This window comes from Orycteropus afer, unplaced genomic scaffold (assembly GCF_000298275.1).
Source record: "Orycteropus afer afer isolate SDZICR_OR568_19922 unplaced genomic scaffold, OryAfe1.0 scaffold00669, whole genome shotgun sequence".
NCBI classification, from domain to species: domain Eukaryota; kingdom Metazoa; phylum Chordata; class Mammalia; order Tubulidentata; family Orycteropodidae; genus Orycteropus; species Orycteropus afer.
Genome location: NW_006922256.1, coordinates 811,236 through 830,545, shown reverse-complemented (window position 1 = coordinate 830,545; position 19,310 = coordinate 811,236). Strand labels below are relative to the sequence as shown.

At 37.5% G+C, this 19,310-nt stretch overlaps 1 non-coding gene across 1 annotated transcript; it reads right to left on the bottom strand.

The window, feature by feature from the left end:
- Positions 1–15,925: 15,925 nt before the first annotated feature.
- Positions 15,926–15,996, bottom strand: TRNAG-UCC. The gene has a single exon. It is a non-coding gene; the product is annotated as a tRNA-Gly (tRNA).
- Positions 15,997–19,310: the final 3,314 nt, after the last annotated feature.

Here is a 19,310-nt window from a genome sequence, read left to right as displayed (position 1 = left end):
ATATATATATATATATATATGAAACCATCCAAAAGCTCAAGGAAACCATAAAAAGAAGCAAGGAAAAGACAGACAATACTCTTGAAGAATACAAAAACAAAATGACAAAGTGAATAGACAATTACAAATCATACAAAAACAACAAAAGACTAAAGAATAGACTCCACGTGGATGAAGAATGCATTTCCCAGCTAGAACACAAATCCCTTGACACGAGCTTGTATGGAGAAAAAATCAGAACAAAGAATGAATAGAAACAAAGAAAACCTAAGAGTTATATGGTGTCTTAGGCTGGGCTCTCCAGAGAAGCAAAACTAGTAAAGCTTACAGAGAGAGAGAGAAATAAACTATCTTAGGAACATGGCTCACACACTTACAGAAACTGCCAAGTCCCAAGTTCCTGGATCAAGCATCAAACTGGAGTTTTCCCAACTCATGTAGCGGTAGGGCTGACAAGCTCAAGGTTGGCAGGCAGTATACTGGCTATTGACTCCAGCAGATGACAAATCCAAGATCACCAGGCCAAATGGTGGACTATTTGCTCACATATAGTTGTAGGCAGCACAACAGGATCCAGATCCACAGAAGTTTCTCTCATTTTTCCATGATGAAAAGAATTGCCAGTCAATAATTATATATCCAGTCAAACTGTCCCTCAAAGATGAGGGTGAAATTAAGACATTCCCAGACAAAAAAGAAATGAAAGGAATTTGTGCAAAACAGACAAATCCTACAAGAAAAGATAAAGGGAGTCCTTCCAACAGAAAACGAACATCACAAGACAACAAATTAAAATCAAGACATAGGAGATCACCACTTAGAAACCAACCCAGAAAAAAATCTCAAAAGTAAAATAAGCTCACAAAAACATAAATAGAGAAACAGAAGTGTCAATCTGTAAATTATACCAACAGCAAAACAAATAGAGGGAATAAATGTTACGTATAATTACAAAATTGCAAATAGAGAGGAAGTCAGGATGATGTCTATGTAGAACATATTGTTACCGACTTAGGAAGATAAGAATTTACTACAAGGCAACCACAGAAAAAATTAACAAGCCTTCTAACCAAAAGAAGAAAATCATAGGGAATCAATAAAGACAAAAAACAAATAAGCAAATAAATGAAAACACACTGCCATTGAGTTGATTCTGATTCATAGAGACCACCCTTGGTTTTCCAAGGCAGTAAATCTTTGTGGAAGTAAATTGGCCCATCTTCTTTCTGTGGAGCGGTTGGTAGCTTTGAACAACCAACCTTCTGGTTAGTAGTCATATGCCTTAGGCACTGCACCACCAGAGCTCCTTAATAAACACAAAACCTACGATAATGAATGTGGTGGTTATGTTTGTGTGCCAACTTGGCTGAGCCTGGTTGAGTGGCTGGGCAGCTGGTGGTAGTTATTCCCCATGATGAGACTGGCAGTCAAATCCATGGTGGGACCTACCACAAGAAGCTGAGTCTCTGCCTTTGGGATGTGGTCTGCTTCCTCTATATAAGGAGAACACTTGGGGATAGTCTCTAGCTTATGGCACGCTTGGACCCTGCATGTAGCCATGTTGTTATTTAGCAGCCTGCCATATTCTGTTGATCTTGGGACTTAAAATGGGCTTGAATTAATGGCCTGCCATGTGGCTTGGCAACATCAGGACCATGACATTTTATTTATCCACTTTGGACTTATTAGCCTCGGCAGCCATTAGCTGCCTGAGTGAAGAGATGCCTCTAGCTCCAGTGGGCCAGGAGCAAGAGGCAGAGCTATAGCCCAAGATCAAGGGGCTTTCACACAGCTCCTAGAGCCTGGCACTTTGAACTTGGACTTAAAACCTCCAAACTGTGAGAGAATAAACTCCTGTTTGTTAAGGTCAACCTATTTGTGGTATATATTCTTGTCAGCTTTGGTAGCATAGTGCCCAAGGCACTTGACTGCTAACCAGAAGGCTGGCAGTTCAAACCCACTAGTCAGTCCTCAGAAGGAAGATGGGGCAATCAACTTCCGTAGTGATACTGCCTCAGAAACCCAAGGAGGGGTCGCTATGAGTTGGGTCCGACTCGACAGCACATAACAACAACAACATTCTTGTCAGAGCGGCACTAGATAACCAGAACAGAATATGGTACTGAGAGAGTGGGGTGCTGCTCTAACAGATACCTAAAATGTGGAAACAGGAGTGGAGTGCATCCTTGACCTGAGACCCTGATGGAGAGACCTTGAACTGTGGCATGAGGGAGAGCAGAAGCAGAGCCAAGAGACCGGCATTAGAAACAGAAAGAGCAGAGCTGAGAGACCAGCATGAGAGACGGCAGTAGTAAAGCCCAGAAACTGGTATTAAACAGCAACAGGCTTACCAGCCCATATAGGAGAAAGCTGGGTGCCTTTGGGTAGGTGGCTTTCTGGTGGAGTTGTTTACCTTCGGGCATAAATTGATGAAGAGACTGGCATAAAATGGAGTAGCAGGTTGGCTTGCCCACAGAGCATTGTCCTTTGGGCAGGAAGATTTCCAGTGGAGTGGATTGCCCTAGGGCATTAATCAGCAGAAGTGGAGAGACTAAGTTCAGGGGAAGCAGAGCTGCCTCAAAGGGCAGGACCATGGTATTTGGGGATGGAACCATCATAACTCCCCAGGTTTCAAAGAGTCAGACTTTCACCAACTTGGTTTTGGAGTCTGGGGCTGCTCATTCATGTGAGCTAGTGGGATGGAGCTATAGCTGCTGCCCAAGAGTGAGGGGGTGGGTTCCCATGCCCAAGAGGGAGAGAAATGGGGCCCGCCAGGCCAAGGGGCTGAGGTCGCCACTCAGGAACTAGGGGACTGTGGTCACCCAGTGAAAGAGTTTTCTGTATAGATGCCATCCACTGAAGATCTGTACAGGTGCCAAGTTGACAAAGGGTGGAATTGTGGTGGTTGTGTTGAAGTGAGTGACTCCACTTTGTAACTCTATTTTTGTAATGTCCAGCTATAAATGGCAATATCTTGCTAAAACTCCGTTTTATGTAACTGAAGTGACCATCTTATCCTGCCCTCACTCCCCGTGGGGTAAGGGGTACCCCCCTTTTTGCATATTAAGCAACTAAACCACCCATAGATGAATGTCTATGCTAAAGCATTACTCTGGAGTGGTTATCAGAACTAACTCCCTCATCCACCTGTGAATGCCTGTACCAAAGCACGTACTCTAAGTCCTTGAAACTGCAGCATCTGCTTCTGTATTATCACTTGCTTGCCTGCTTGCATTTTGGCTTTATAAAGCCTACCTAAAATCAGACTTGTTGCTGCAGCATAAGAGCATGTTTCAGCTCCCTGCAGTCGGTGAGCTTAAATAAAACTCTTTTACCCAAAAGTGGACATTATAGTGGTTATTATTTTAACTGAACCCATAACAATGTTTCTGTGTCAATTTGGCTGGACCTGGTTGAGTTTCTGGGCAGATGGTGGTAGTTATTCCCCATGATGAGACTGGCAGTCAAATCCATGGTGGGACCTATCACAAGAAGCTGAGTCACTGCCTTTGGGATGTGGTCTGCTTCCCGTATATAAGGAGAAGCCTTGGGGATAGTCTCTAGCTTATGGCATGCTTGGATCCTGCATGTAGCCATGCTGCTATTCAGCAGCCTGCCATGCTCTGCTGACCTTGGGACTTACAATGAACTTGAATTAATGGCCTGCCATGTGGTTTGGTAACATCAGGACTGTGCCATTTTATTTATCGACCTTGGCCTTGTTAGCCTCAGCAGCCAATAGGTGCCTGAGTGAAGAGGTGTCTTTAGCTTCAGTGGGCCAGGAGCAAGAGGCAGAACTGCAGACCAAGGTTGAGTGGCTTTCACACAGCTCCTAGAGCCTGGCACTTTGAACTTGGACTCCAAACTGTGAGGGAATAAACTCCTGTTAAGGCCAACCTATTTGCAGTATATATTCTTGTCAGAGTTGCACTAGGTAACCAGAACAATGAAGCAAACAGAAACAATACTCAATGCCAAAAAAAAAAAAAAAAAAAAAAAAAAACCTCAGCACAGGAGAATATTTGGAACAAAGAAACTACCAACAACACAACAAAAACACAAAAGAATGACAGCAATAAATTCATATCTATTATTAATTTTACTGAATGTGAATGGACAAAATGCACCAGTCAAGAGACAGAGAGAGGCAGATTGGATAAGAAAAAGACCTATCAATATGCTGCCTACAATAAATCCACCTTAGACACAAAAATAATAATAAGCTAAAAATCAAGGGATTGAAACAAATATGTCAGACTAATAGCAAACAAAAAATACCAGAAGTGGTAAAGTTAATTTTTAATAAAGTTGACATGAAGGTGAAAATCATCATAAGAGAGGAAAAAGGGCATTATATAATGTTAAAAGGGTTGATTGACCAATAGGACATTACCATAATAAATATCTATTCACCCAGTGAAAGACCTCCAAAGTACATAAAGCAAACATCAATTGAATTGAAAGAGAAAAAAATAGACAATTCTACAATAGTAGTAAGAGACTTTAACACAACACTTTCAATGAACCACTAGAAAAAATTCAAAAAATATCCAGAAGATCTCAACAACACAATCAATCATCTTGAACTCATAGACATATACAGAATATTCAACTCAACAAAAACACAATACACATTCTTCTTCAGTGCACATGAGTCATTCTCTAGAATAGATCATATGTTAGGCCACAAAACAAGCCTCAATAAATTTAAAAACATTGAAATGCTAAAAAGCAGCTTCTCGGGTGATAGTGCTAAAAGATTAAAAATCAATAATAGGAAGACCAAGGGAAAAGAAAATCAAATGCATGGAAACTGAATAATACACTGCTCAAGAACAACTAGGTAACAGAAGAAATAAAGGGTAAAATTAAAAAAAAAAAAAAATCATAGAATGAAAATACAACTTACCGAAACCTTTGGGACATGTTGAAAGCAGTACTCAGAAGTCAGTTGTTAGCAATAAATCCACACATCTAAAAAGAAGAAAGAATCAAAATCAACACTTCAGCTCAACCACTCCAACAATTAGAAAAAGAGCAACAAAAGAAATCCACAGTCTCCAGAAGAAATAAAATAATAAAGATCAAAGCAGAAATAAATGAAGCAGAAAACAAACAAAACAATAGGGAAAATCAATAAGACTAGAAGTGAGTTCTTCAAAAGATTAACAGAATTGACAAACTACCAGCAAATTTAACAGAGGACAAAGAAAGAGAAGGTGCAAGGAATACGAATAATAAATGAAATAGGTGATATCACAGCAGAACCAACAGAAATTTAAAAGATATTAACAGAATATTAGGAAGAATTATAGGGAGCTCTGGTAACATAGTGCTTAAGTCACTTGACTGCTAACCAGAAGGCTGGCAGTTCAAATCCACCAACCACTCCTTGGAAGGAAGGCTGGGCAATCTATTTCCATAGTGATACCGTCTCGGAAACCCAAGGAGGGGTCACTATGAGTCAGGGCCGACTCAACGGCACATAACAACAAAAACCTGAAGAGTTGTGCTCCAAAAAATTTTAAAACCTGTAAGAGATAGATAAATTTCTAGGAACACAAGACTTACCTAAACTAACATGTCTGAGATAGAATATATGAACCAACCCATAAAAAAAGAAGAAATTGAGCTAGTCATTAAAAAAACTCCCCACATATACAAAAGAAAAGACCTGTCCTAGACAGCTTAATTGGAGAATTCTATTAAACATTCAGGGAATAGCTGACATATATACTACTCGAACTATTCTAGAACATAAATAATGATGGAATCATCCCAAATTCATTCTATGAAGTAAGCATAACCCTGATACCAAAACCAGGTAAAGACACCACTAAAAAGAAAACTACAGACAGATATTTTTCATGAACATAGATGCAAAAAAATAGAGTCCAACAACATATCAAAAAAAATAGCTCTGGTAGCATAGTGGCTAAGGCACTTGACTGCTAACCAGAAGGCTGGCAGTTCAAACCCACCAGCCACTCCTCGGAAGGAAGATGGGGCAATCTACTTCCATAGCAATACTGCCTCGGAAACACAAGGAGGAGTCGCTATGAGCCGGGTCTGACTCAATGGCACGTAACAACAACAACAACAACATAATCAAGTGGGATTCATACCAGCTTGCAAGAATGGCTCAACATTAGGAAAAAAAAAAAAAAAACATTGTAATCCATCACAAAATTAAAATAAAATGATAATATCAAGTGGTGCAGAAAAGGCATTTATAAAATACCACATCCATTCCAGATAAAAACTCTCAGAAAAATAAGAATAGAAGGAAAACGCTGCAACATAATAAAGGACATATATGGAAATCCAATAGCCAATGTTATTCTCAATGGAGAAAGAATGATCCAATAGCCAATGTTATTCTCAATGGAGAAAGAATGAAAGCATTCCCCTTGTGAATGGGAACCAGACAAGGATGTCCTCTAATCACCGTTTCTATTTAACATTGTATTGGAAGTACTATCCAAGACAATAAGTCAAGAAAGAGAAATAAAGGCATCCAAATTGGCAAAGAAGAAGTAAATCTATCTCTATTTGCAGATGACATGATCCTATACATAGAAAACCCAAGAGACTCAGCAAGAAAACTGTTGGAACAAATAGAAAGATTCCATCAAGTGGCAGGATGAAAGATCAATATATAATAATCATTTGGATTTTTCTACATCAATGAAGAGTTCTCTGAAAAGGAAATAAGGAAAATGATACCATTTACAAGAGCTATCAAAAAGATAAAATACTTAGCAGTAAATCTTACCAGGGACACACAAGATGTATACAAAGAAAACTATAAAACATTACTACAAGAAACTATAAGAGACCTACATAAATGGAAGAACATGTCATGTTCATAGATAAGACTGAGTATTGTGAAAATGTCAGTATTACACAAAACAGTCTATCCATTCAATGCTACCCTGATCCAGATTCCTACAGCATTTTTAAGGACATGGAGAAAAAATCACTAATTTTCTATAGAAAGGAAAGAGAACTCAGATAAGCAAAATACTACTGAACAAGAAAAACAAAGTAGGAGGCCTCACACTCCCCAATCTCAAAATCTACTGTACAGCCACAGTAGTCAAAACAGTGTGGCATAGGCCAACTAGGGGAAAAACCTGAATGAAAATTGTGAGTATGGAGATGGAGCAGTGGACTGTCAGCTACTAACTGCTCTGATGGAACCAACAGCCTGAATATTTCCAAGTGGTGTTGGGACCTGAGAAGTGACCTAAAGATCAGCCCTGGTCACCAAGGGCTGCAGAGATGACTACACTAGTAGCCTATGACTAGGAAGGGAAACAGCAAGGAGGGAGACAACCTGAGTTGTGGACTTTCGGCTATCTGAAGGGAACAGCCATTTTGCTTGTTTACAAGCATTGGCCATTTTGGATATTTAAAGCTACAGCATTCTCATTCAGATTCCAGGGGCCTAAGAATAGGCTCTGTTTGCCAAGGATGGCAGGCACTTACGAAAGGCTCACAACAGGAAAAGAGACAGGTGGTGAGTGTGTAAGTGCTGCCAACTAGTAAATAGAGGAGCACAGTATCCTGCCCGTGTAGATAACATCCAAAGAAAACAGTAATTGTGAGCAAGTCACTGCAACATTCAATCGCAAATTAAATATACACAAAAATGTCACAATGCCTCAGGGAAAACAGAGCATCACAGTTCACACAAAGATGCAAGATAAAGCAAGAGAAACAAGGGACCAGGATACAGATTCAGAACACATCCCTGAGGATGAAGCAGCATTGGAACTCCCCAATAAGGAATTCAAAAGAATTATATTTAGGTACCTTTAACAGATCGAGAGCCAGATCAAGGAAAACACTGACAAATTTGAGGAAAACCCTGAAACAGTTTTGAAAGCAATACAAGAAAAAAATGACAAAATAAATGAAAAATTAGAAATGATACAAATTCTACAGAAAGAAATCTGTAACACTAAATTTTCAGAAATAGATAATTAATTGAATGGGAAAAGGAGTAGAATTGAATCAATGGAAGACAGAATTAGTGAGATTGAAGACAAATGTCTAAATACTTCTTTGGAAAGTGATCAGTCAGAAAAAAAGATCAAAACAAAATTAAGAAAACCTAAGGTTCATGTGGAATAACATCAAAAGGAATAACCCATGTGTAATCAGGATTCTAGAACAGGAAGAGACAAAACCACAGAAAAAATTGTCAAAGATTTGTTGGAAGAGAAATTTCCTGGTAGGATGAAAGATGAGAATACATCCATTCAAGAAGTCCAATGAACCCCAAAAAGGATAGATCCCAAAAGAAAATCACCAAGACATATCATCATCAAACTCACCAAAACTAAAGACAAAGAAAGAATCCTGAAATCATCAGGGACAAATGAAAAGTTACCTACAAGGGGCAACCAATAAGACTAAGCTCGGATTTCATGGCAGAAACCATGTAGGAAAGAAGACAATGGGATAGTATATATAAAACACTGAAAGAATAAAAATTTCCAAGCAAGAATTATATACCTAGCAAAACTGTTCCTTAAATTTGATGGTGAAATTAGGAGATTTCCAAATAAGCAGAAATTAAGGGAATTTGTTAAAACCAGACCAACCTTACAAGAGATCCTAAAGGGAATACTTTGGACAGAGAACCAACAACAGCAAACAACAACTGACTATTAACACACATAATGGCAAAATCTAGAAACCACCCCAGTTATGGAAATATACAAAATAAATAAGTCTACAAGATTGTAAACAGGAAATCAGACACATCAATTGATAAATGAGGACAACTAGAAACCAAAAAGAGAGTCAAACATTGTGTAGTTACAAAACTTCTAAATGGTAGGGGAGTCAAGACAACTGCAAGATAGAACAGACGGTTCTAAACTTGGGAAGAATATTATAAATCACAGGGTAATCTCAAAGAAAAATGATAAACCTTCAAATCAAAATAAAAAAAAGGACCAGGACAAATATTTAGCAAATGCTAAAACAATAGCAAAGAAGGAAGTGATAAACAAAATGAGCTCAGCATAGAAAATTATAAGGAACAAAGAAATCAGCAACACCATGAAAAAGCACACAAAAGAAAACCAACAGCAACAAATTCATACTTGTCTTTAATTACACTGTCAAAAGAGTAAAAAGAGAACCTACAGATTGGATAAAATATTTGGCAATGACATATCTGACAAGGGACTAATCTCTAAAATTTATAGAAAATTCCAACACCTCAGCAACAAAAACATTAACAATCCCATTGCAAAATGGGCAGAAGACAGACACTTCACCAAAGAGGATATTCAGTCAGCCAGCAAATACATGAAGAAATGTTCACAATCATTAACCATCAGAGAGATGCAAATCAAAACAACAATGAGATACTATCTCACCCCAGCACTAATGGCAAAGTTCAACGAGAAAGAAAATAACGAATGCTGGTGAGGATGGGAGAGATTGGGACTCTCATACACTGCTGATGGGACTGTAAGATGATACAACCACTGTGGAAAGCAGTATGGCTATTCCTTAAAAGTTAGAATTAGAAATACCATTTGATCCAGCAATCCCATTACTAGCTATATATCCTCAAGAAGTGAAAGCCAGGACAAGAACAGATATATGTACACCCATGTTCATCGCAGCACTATTTACAACAACAAAAAGACAGAAACAACCTAGGTGCCCATCAGTAGAAGAATGGATAGCCCAACTATGGTACATATACACAATGGAATTCTATTCAACACTAAAGAATAATGTAGAATCTGAAAAACACCGCATAACATGGATGAACTTGGAGGACATTATGCTGAGTGAAATAAGTCAATCACAGAAGCACAAATACAGTATTAGTTCATTATTGTAAAAAGTCCAGGAAAGGTTTATATATGGAAGGAAACTTTCTTTTTGGTTACCAGGGTTGGGAGGGGAAAGGAGGGAACACTGCCAAAAAAAAAAAAAAAAAGCAGTGACATATGTCACTTTAATTGTGGGTATTTCACAGTACATAAACTATATTTCAATAAAATGTAGTTAAAAAAAAAAAGTATGGTGTGGATACAACAACAAACCAGTGGAACAGAATTGAGACTCTAGAAAAAGACCTACACATCAATAGACAGCTGATCTTTGACAAAGGACCAAAACCCATTAAGTGGGGGAGAGATAGCCTCTTTAACAAATGGTGCTGGAAAAATTGGATATCCACTTGCAGAAAAATAAAACAAGGTCCATACCTCACACCATAAGCAAAAATGAACTCAAGATGGATCAAAGACTTAAATATAAACCAAAAACCATAAAGTTCATTAAAAAAAAAAAAAATAGTGGCAAACCTAGGGCCCTAATTTATGGCATACATAGACTATGAAGCATAACCCAAAATGCATGAGCAGCATAATATATACTAGATAACTGAGACCTTTTAAAAAATAAATTCTTATGTGCATTCAAAAACTTCTCCAAAAGTGTAAAAACTGAACCTATAGACTGTGAAAAAATAGTTGGATATGACATATCTGACAAGGGACTAATCTCTAAAATTTATAGAAAACTTCAACACCTCAACATCAAAAAGACAAACAGTTCAATTGAAAAATGGGCAAAGGACATGAACAGACACTTCACTAAAAAAAAGATATACACGGGGTCAACAAACCCACAAGGAAATATTTACAATCATTGGTCATTACAGAGGTACAAGTCAAAACCACAATAAGATATCATTTCACTCTAGCAGTAATAACTGAGTTCAAAAAGGCAGAAAATAACAAATGCTGGTAAAGGTGTAGAGAGATTGGATCTCTCACACACTTCTGGTGGGACTGTAAAATGGTGGAAAATGGCATGGTAGTTTCTTTAAAAATTGGAAATAGAAATACCTTTTGATAAAGCAATTCCACTACTAGGAATATATCCTTAAGAGTTGAGATCCAGGAAATGAAGAGATATATTCACACCTATGTTCATTGCAGTGCCATTCACAATTGCAAAGATATGGGAACAACCTATGTGCCAATCAACAAATGAATGGATAACCAAACTATTGTACATTCACACAAGGGAATACTATGCAACATTAAAGAATAATGAAGAATCCACGAATCACCTTATAAACTTGGAGGACATTATGCTGAGTGAAATATGTCAGTCAAAGAAGGACAAATATTGTATGAGTCCACTATTATAAAAAAATCAATGAAAGGTTTATGCAGGGAAGGAAATTTACTTTGTTGGTTACCAGGGATGGGAAGGAAGGGAAGGGAATATTTCTGACTAGTTAAGAGTATTGTTGATTTGGGTAAACATAAAGGCATATGTTGATTTGGTAAACATAAAAGACAATTTAACAAAACTGTGTGACCAGCAAAATAACAACAGGGAAAAGGATGACACAAAGAGGTACACAAAAGCTATAGACAACAGAGGCAAATGTTATTACATACACAATACTGCATTACCAGTAACAACAAACACTAGTCTATGGGTGATGCATAGACAGGTGAGAAAATCAGATGTGGGTAGGCCAATGGTAATATATCCATGACCAGAAATAGATTTGGCTAATGATATTCACACATGTATATTGTGTTACAAAAATCCATATATATTATAGAACTAACAGAGGACAAGGTTGGAGTAGCTTCTCAGTGATAACAAAATACCTTGAGGGAGTGAGTCACGGGGCCTGTGCACTTGGGACCATGGTTTAGGGAACAATGAGCTCAATTGGCACAACATTGTTGTTGTTGTTGTTGTTGTTAAGTGCCATAGAGTCAGCTCCAACACATAGAGACCTCATGTTCAACAGAATGAAACACTGCCTAGTCCTGTGCCAGCCTCATAATCCTTACTATATCTGAGCTCATTGTTGCAGCCACTGTGACACAATCCATCTTGTTGAGGGTCTTCTCCTATTTTGTTGATTCTCCATTTTACCAAGCAAAATATCCTTCTCCAGAGAATGGTCCCTTCTGACAACATGACCAAAGCAGGTGAGATGAAGTCTGGCCATTCTAGCTTCCAAGGAGCATTCTGGCTGCACTTTTCCAGGATTTGTAAGTTCTTTTAGCAGTCCATGGTACTTTCAGTATTCTTTGCCAACACCACAACTCAAAAGCATCAACTCTTCTTTGGTCTTTAGTGCATAAAAATCTTGTTCTACATCTTATTTTAGTTTGTACCAACCAGGGTCTTGAAAGGTATCAAGTGGCCATCTAAGATGCAACTATTGGTCTCCGCTCAACTGGAGCAAAGAAGAGCGAAGAAAGTCACAGTGATATGAAAACAATTAGTCCAAGGATCTGATGGACCACAGGAACCTCAGCCTCCAAGCCTTTGAGACCAGAAGAACTAGATGGTGCCTAGCTTCTAATGCTAACCACTCAGAAGGGGATTAAAATTGGATATCCTGAATAAAGTGGGAGGAAAAATGAGGAAAAAATTTCAAAAACACAAAAATGACCAGAATTACTGGTCAGATAGAGCCTGGTGGAGCCCCTGGGATTATGACCCAGAGTTATTCTTTGGACCTGGAACTGGATTCACTTCCATCGATGAGCTCTCAGCCATATATATATATATATTAGTTCATTCATTTCATTAATTTTCAATATTAAAGATTTGTTATTGTTGTTATGTGCCATCAAGTCAGACTCGACTCACAGTGACCCCTTCTTGGGTTTCCGAGGCAGTATCACTACAGAAGTAGATTGCTTAAAATTTATCTCTGGTCTTTAGTTTTGTCACAGCTTATGTTTTGCTATAGTAAGCACTGAATAGATTTTGTTTGTTCTCATTTGAGTATTCACTATTTCCACATTATTTTAATTGTCACTATACTATTTTCCTTCTTCTTGTTGTTAGATGCCATCAAGTAGGTTCCAATTCATAGTGACCCTCTATACAACAGAACAAAACATTGCCAGGTTCTGTGTCATCCTCACAATCATTATTCTTGAGACCATGGTTGCAACCACTATGTCAATCCATTTCACTGAGGATCTTCCCCTTTTTCACTGGAGCTTTGGTGGCATAGTGCCTAAGGCATGTGACTGCTAACCAGAAGCCTGGCAGTTCAAACCCACCAGCCACTCCTCGGAAGGAAGGTTGGGCAATCTACTTCTGTAGTGATAATGCCTTGGAAACCCAAAGAGGGCTCTCTATAAGTCTAATCCAACTTGATAACAGTGGGTTTGGTTTGGTTTGGTTTCTACTTCATCAAGCATGATATCCTCCTCCAGGGATTGGTTCCTTCTGACAGCATGACCAAGCTATGACAGATAAAATCTGGCCATTCTTGCTTCTAAGGAACATTCCAGCTGTACTTGCTCTAAAACATATTTGTTCATTCTCCTAGTAGTTCATGATACATTCAGTATTCTTCTCCAACACAATTCAAATGCATCAGTTTTCTGCAGTCTTCCTTATTCATTGTCCAATTCTCAAATGCATGAGAGGCTATTGAATATATCATGGGTTGGATCAGGCTCACCGTAGTCTTCAAAGTTAAATCTGCACTCTTAAATACTCTAAAGAAGGCTTTCAGCAGATATGCCCAGTGCAACAATTCATTTGATTTCTTCACTGTTGCTTTCATTTTCCTTCATAATCTTACATAAATGGAAATATTGCATTAAAATTTGTTATTCAATTGTATTCCTGTTTCTTTCTTTATATGTTCTAATAATTTAATGCCTTTTTAATAGTTTATATTCTTCAGTATTGTGATTTTTTTGATTTACTAAAATTCATGACAGATACTTTGTTTAAAAACACCCTTTTGTTACCATAACAACTGTTTTTAATCTAGCTTATTAACCTATATTATTATTAGCCTATAGCTGTTGGTGACATTGTGTTTTGTTTGTTTGATGGTCTTTTTGTTTTCATATTTCTATATTAAATTTGTATTTTCACTTTATTTTAGGTATTAGGAAATTAATCATCTTTTTTGCATTTGAAAATACAATCTGTTTAAGTCTATATATTAATTTGTTGTTGTTGTTGTTATGTGCCGTCGAGTCGGCCCCGACTCATAGCGACCCCTCCTTGGGTTTCCTAGGCAGTATCACTACGGAAGTAGATTGCCCCATCTTCCTTCCGAGGAGTGGCTGGTGGGTTTGAACCGCCAGCCTTCTGGTTAGCAGTCAAGTGCCTGAGCCACTATGCTACCAGAGCTCCTATATATTAATTAACATGAAGCTAATGGAAGAAGGATTTGAATACTGAGTTTGAAATCTCTGCCTAGTCAATAAAACTGAGAAAGCTATCTACCCAGCACTGACACACTGTAGATTTAATATTGTTTTCTGCTGTTTATCAATTAATTAGTAGTCATGTGTCTTAGTCACTATACCACCAGAGCTCCTAATAAGGTGATTAATGATTACATTTTACAGGAGATAACATACAACTTGTGAAGTTTGAGTGTCAATAAATAATTTTTATCTACAAATATCTCTCCAAGTGTTATTCTTCAGGTATAAATCTGACAACTGAGTTTTGTTTTTTTCAACATGGATCAAGATTTATATTCTTTGTTTCTCTATTCAAGGTCTTAAAGAACATTGTTAGCCTAGGTATGTTCACAAAGGTGGACTGTAAACTAATGTTATGTGTACCCCACCTATACCATCACCAAAGAGACTCACAAAACTTCCTCTGGCAGCTATTTTATGACACCAACCTAAGTGACTAATTACATCTTTTTAACCCAGCTAACAAACATCCTATTGCATCATGTCCACTGCCTTCCTGAGGAAGGCGGTGGTTAGCCCAGAATTGTACCTTTTAAGTCTTGCTAACAACCATCAGGCCTCAGTGGGGGGATGGGATTGGGGGAGTTTGGGGGTGGGTTTGTTCTGAGGCCTAAAGATGCCACCAGGGAGAGGAACAGAGAAAACCATGGCCTACTGGCTTGTCTGAAGGACTTTCTCCCTGTAAGTCCCTGTTCAAATGTTACTTTTTTTTTTCCTCAGGTTGACTGTAGTTTTCTTACTGATTTGTAGAAAGTCTGTTTATATACTATTTCTCAGATATACCTATTGTATATTGTTGTCAGTTACCAAGGAGTTGGTCCCAGCTCATAGTGGCCTCATGCACAATGGAACAAAATACATCCTGGTCCTGTGCCATCCCTATGATCACTTATGATTTATACCAAAAACAATCTCATTGCCATCGAGTTGATTCCAACCCATAGAGAACCTATAGAACACAATAGAATTGCTCCATAGGGTTTCCAAGGCTGTAAATCTTTCCTGAAGCAAACTACCTCATCTTTCTCCCTCGGAACAGCTGGTAGATTGGAACTGCTGACTGTTTGGGTAGCAGCTGAATGCTTTAACCACTATACCACCAGAGCTCCTTATGATTCTTAGGTTTCTTTAATTTGTGTGTGTGTGTGTGTGTGCAAGCACACACAGTCAAAAATGCAAAATTTCAACCATTTCTACATGTACAATTCAGTTACATTGGTGATCCATAAGGTTTTTATAGATCCACAAGGTTTTATTGGTGATCCATAAGTGAACATGGTGAGACTTCACCTCTTATACTTTGTACACGTTATCAGGAGAGATCAGTCCCTGGAGAAAGACATCATCCTTTGTAAAGTAGATGGTCAGTGAGAAAGAAGACTCTCCATGGACTGACACAGTAGCTATAACAATGTCAAGCATAGCAACAATTGTGAGGATGGCACAGGATGGGGAAGTGTTTCATTCCACTGTACATGAGGTCACTATGAGCCAAAATCAACTTGATGACACCTAACAGCAACGAGGGTTTCATTGGCTGATTTTTGGAAGTGGATCACCAGGCATTTCTTCCTAGTCTGTCTTAGTCTTAAAACATGAGCAGAATCACAGAAACATGAAAATCACCACTAACAGACAGATGGTGGCTGCACAGGAGATACATTGGCTGGGAATTGAACCCAGGTGTCCCACTTGGAAGGTGAGAATTCTACCACTAAACCACCAATGCCCCCTAGGTATTGCATACATCCTCTAAATTTTTGGCTCTTCTTTCACTCTCCTGATGATATTTTTGATGAACAAAATTCCTAATTTAAATGTAATAAAACATCAATTTTTCTTTATAGGTAATATATTTTGTCTCCTGCTTAAGAAATATTTGCATACTTCAAGGTCATAAAGATATTCTCTGATATTTTATTAAAAAACTTTATTGTTTGAACTTTAATATTCAGATCTGAAATCTCCTAATTGATTTTTGTGAAAGGTACAGAACAAATTTGGTTTTTGTCTGAATGGATATTCAATTGCCTCAGATTCATTTATCAAAAAGACAGACTATCACCATTGCACCTTATCATAAAAAAAAAGATGGCTCCACTCCTATGTTCCTGTCCTCTTTATTCTGTTTAATTTTTTATTTCTATCTCTTTAACAGGATGATACATCTTAATAATTTTAGAATTTCGTAGGTATTGATGTCTCATATTGTAAGTCATCTTCTTTTACTCTTCTTCAAAACTGTCTCAGACACTCTTGGTCTCCTGAATTTCCTTACACATTTTAGCATCAATTGACACAAGAAATAACTGAAAGAATTTTTACTATAATTTCATTGAACATATAAATCACTACTGAGCAAAGTGATGATTTTATAATACTGACATTTTTACTACATGAATATTGTGCATCATTCAATTTTATTAGAGCTTTTTCAATCTTTCAACAATGATTTAGCTATTTCAATACTGATCCCTCAGATATTTTTTTGCAATTATTTCCAACTATTTCATATTTTTTATTTTATAATGATGTTGTTTATAAATTATGTTTTCTATGTATTTTTTCCCAGTGTATAAAATATACTGCTATTGCCCTTTTATCTGATAAAATTTTTAAATTCACTTAATTGTTTTAATAGTTTGGAGATTCTTTTGAATATTTTATATACACTGTCATATTATTAAGGAGCTCTGGTAGCATAGTGCCTAAGGCACTTGACTGCTCACCAGAAGGCTGGCGGTTCAAACCCACCAGCCACTCCTCGGAAGGAAGGTTGGGCAATCCTACTTCCGTAGTGATACTGCCTCGGAAACCCAAGGAGGGGTCGCTATGAGTCGGGGCTGACTCGACGGCAAACAACAACAACAACAACAACAATTATTAAGGAGCTCTGGTGGTATAGTGGAGAAGGCATTTGGCTGCAAACCATAAGGTCAGTGGTTAAAACCCACCAACTGCTCTGAGGAAGGAAGATGGAACAATCTACTTCCATAAAGATTTACAGTCTTGGAAACCCAATGGAGGTCACTGTGAGTTGGAATCAACTTGATGGCAGTGAGTTTGGTTTTGGTTTCATCATATTATTTGTTTTATAAATTAGTTTGATTGGTTGCTTGCCAATCTTTATGCCTTATTTATTGGATTTCTTGTTTGTTAGTTTATTTTAATTTTTTCTGTTGTTGTTTATTTGTTTGCTTTTTTATTTCCTTAGTGCACTGGCTCAAAAGTCCAGTACAATGTTAAATAGAAGCAGTGATGATAACCATCCTAATTTCATTCTTGATTTTAGGAGAAATATTTCAATATTTTACCAAAAAGTATGGTGTTTGTTATAGCTTTGTTTTAAGTACTCTTTGTTAGGGAGAAATATTTCAATATTTTACCAAAAAGTATGGTGTTTGTTATAGGTTTGTTTTAACTACTCTTTGTTAGGTTAAGATGGATTACTTGATTTCTTATCTTTCTAAGAAGTTTTATTATGATTGAGTGTCAAAATTTTAAAATTTTTCCTACATTTGTTGTTATAATCATGACCTGTCTCCATTTTCAGTGGAAATTGCAAATTACACAGATTGATTTTTGAATGCTAAACCAGCCTGAATTCCTGAAATAAAATGTTCTGGCTACCTAGTGCCACTCTGACAAGGATATACCACAGATGGGATGGCTTGAACAAACAGGAGTTTATTCTCTTACAATTGAGAAGGATAGAAGTCCGAGTTCAAAGTGCCAGGCTCTATGGGCTTTGTGAAACCCCTCGAGCTTGAGTTTCAGCTCTGCCTCTTGCTCCCAAACTACTGAAGCTAGAGGCATCTTTTCACTCAGGTGGCTATTGGCTGCTGAGGCTAACAAGCCCAAGGTTGACAAATAAAATGGCACAGTCCCAATGTTACCAAACCACATAGCAAGCCATTAATTTAAGGCCATTGAAAGTCCCAAGGTCAGCAGAGCATGGCAGGCTGCTGAACAATGACACGGCTACATGCAGGGTTCAACATGCCATAAACTAGAGACCATTCCCCAAGACTTCTTATATACAGGAAGCAGACCACATCCCTAAGGCAGCTACACAGCTGCTCCCAGTAGAGTCCACCATGGAGTTGAGTACCAGTCTCACCATGCGGAATAATCAAGCTGCCCACCCACTCAACCAGGCCCAGCCAAGTTGACACACACACTTAACAACCACATAAAACACACTTGGTTTTGATGTAATAGCCTTTTTACATATTGCTGGATTTATCTATTGGAGATTTTCTTTAGATAGTTGCATCCATAATCATGAGAAATATCGTACTACAGGTTTCTTGCAATTTCTTCATCAAACTTTGGCATAAGGTTATAGTAGCCTCAAAAGTTAATTGAGAAGTGTTTCCTCTTGTCTATTATCTAGTAGTGATTGTATGGATTTGATGTTATTTGTTTTTTAAATGTTTGAAAGAATACACCTGTGAAGCCATCTAGTTTTCCTTTGAGAAAATTTATAAATAACAATCTAATTTTATCTTTGCAAAAATATAGGGCTATTCTGACTTTCTATTTCTTTCTTAAAATCTCTATTTTTTAAAGTTTAGTTTTTCCAGAACTTTGCTTATTTCTTTTTAATTTTAAAATGTATTAGCTAAAGACAATTGACTTACTGTCTTTTTTTGATTGGGTCAGTTTACTCTTTTTTTGGCGGAGGGGGGCAATAGGTACAGATTCATAGGAAGTCTTTTAAAAATGTACATGGAGGTCCTTCACTCAAGTTCCCCTAAAGGTAATATCTTGCATTACTATACATCAATACCAGAAAATTAACATTGATACAATCCACAGAGCTTTTTCCAATTTTACCAGTTTTGCATGTATTCATTTGTGTTTGTATGTCTATGTAATTTTACAATTGTTTATGAAGTTATTTGAAAAATATATAAATTTTATGTAGAGATTCATGTAACTGTCATAACAATCAAGATACAGAATTGTCATCACATAAGGCTTCTTCATGATTTCTTTATAGCCATACCTACCTTTCTAGGTCACTTTGAAGACTAAGGT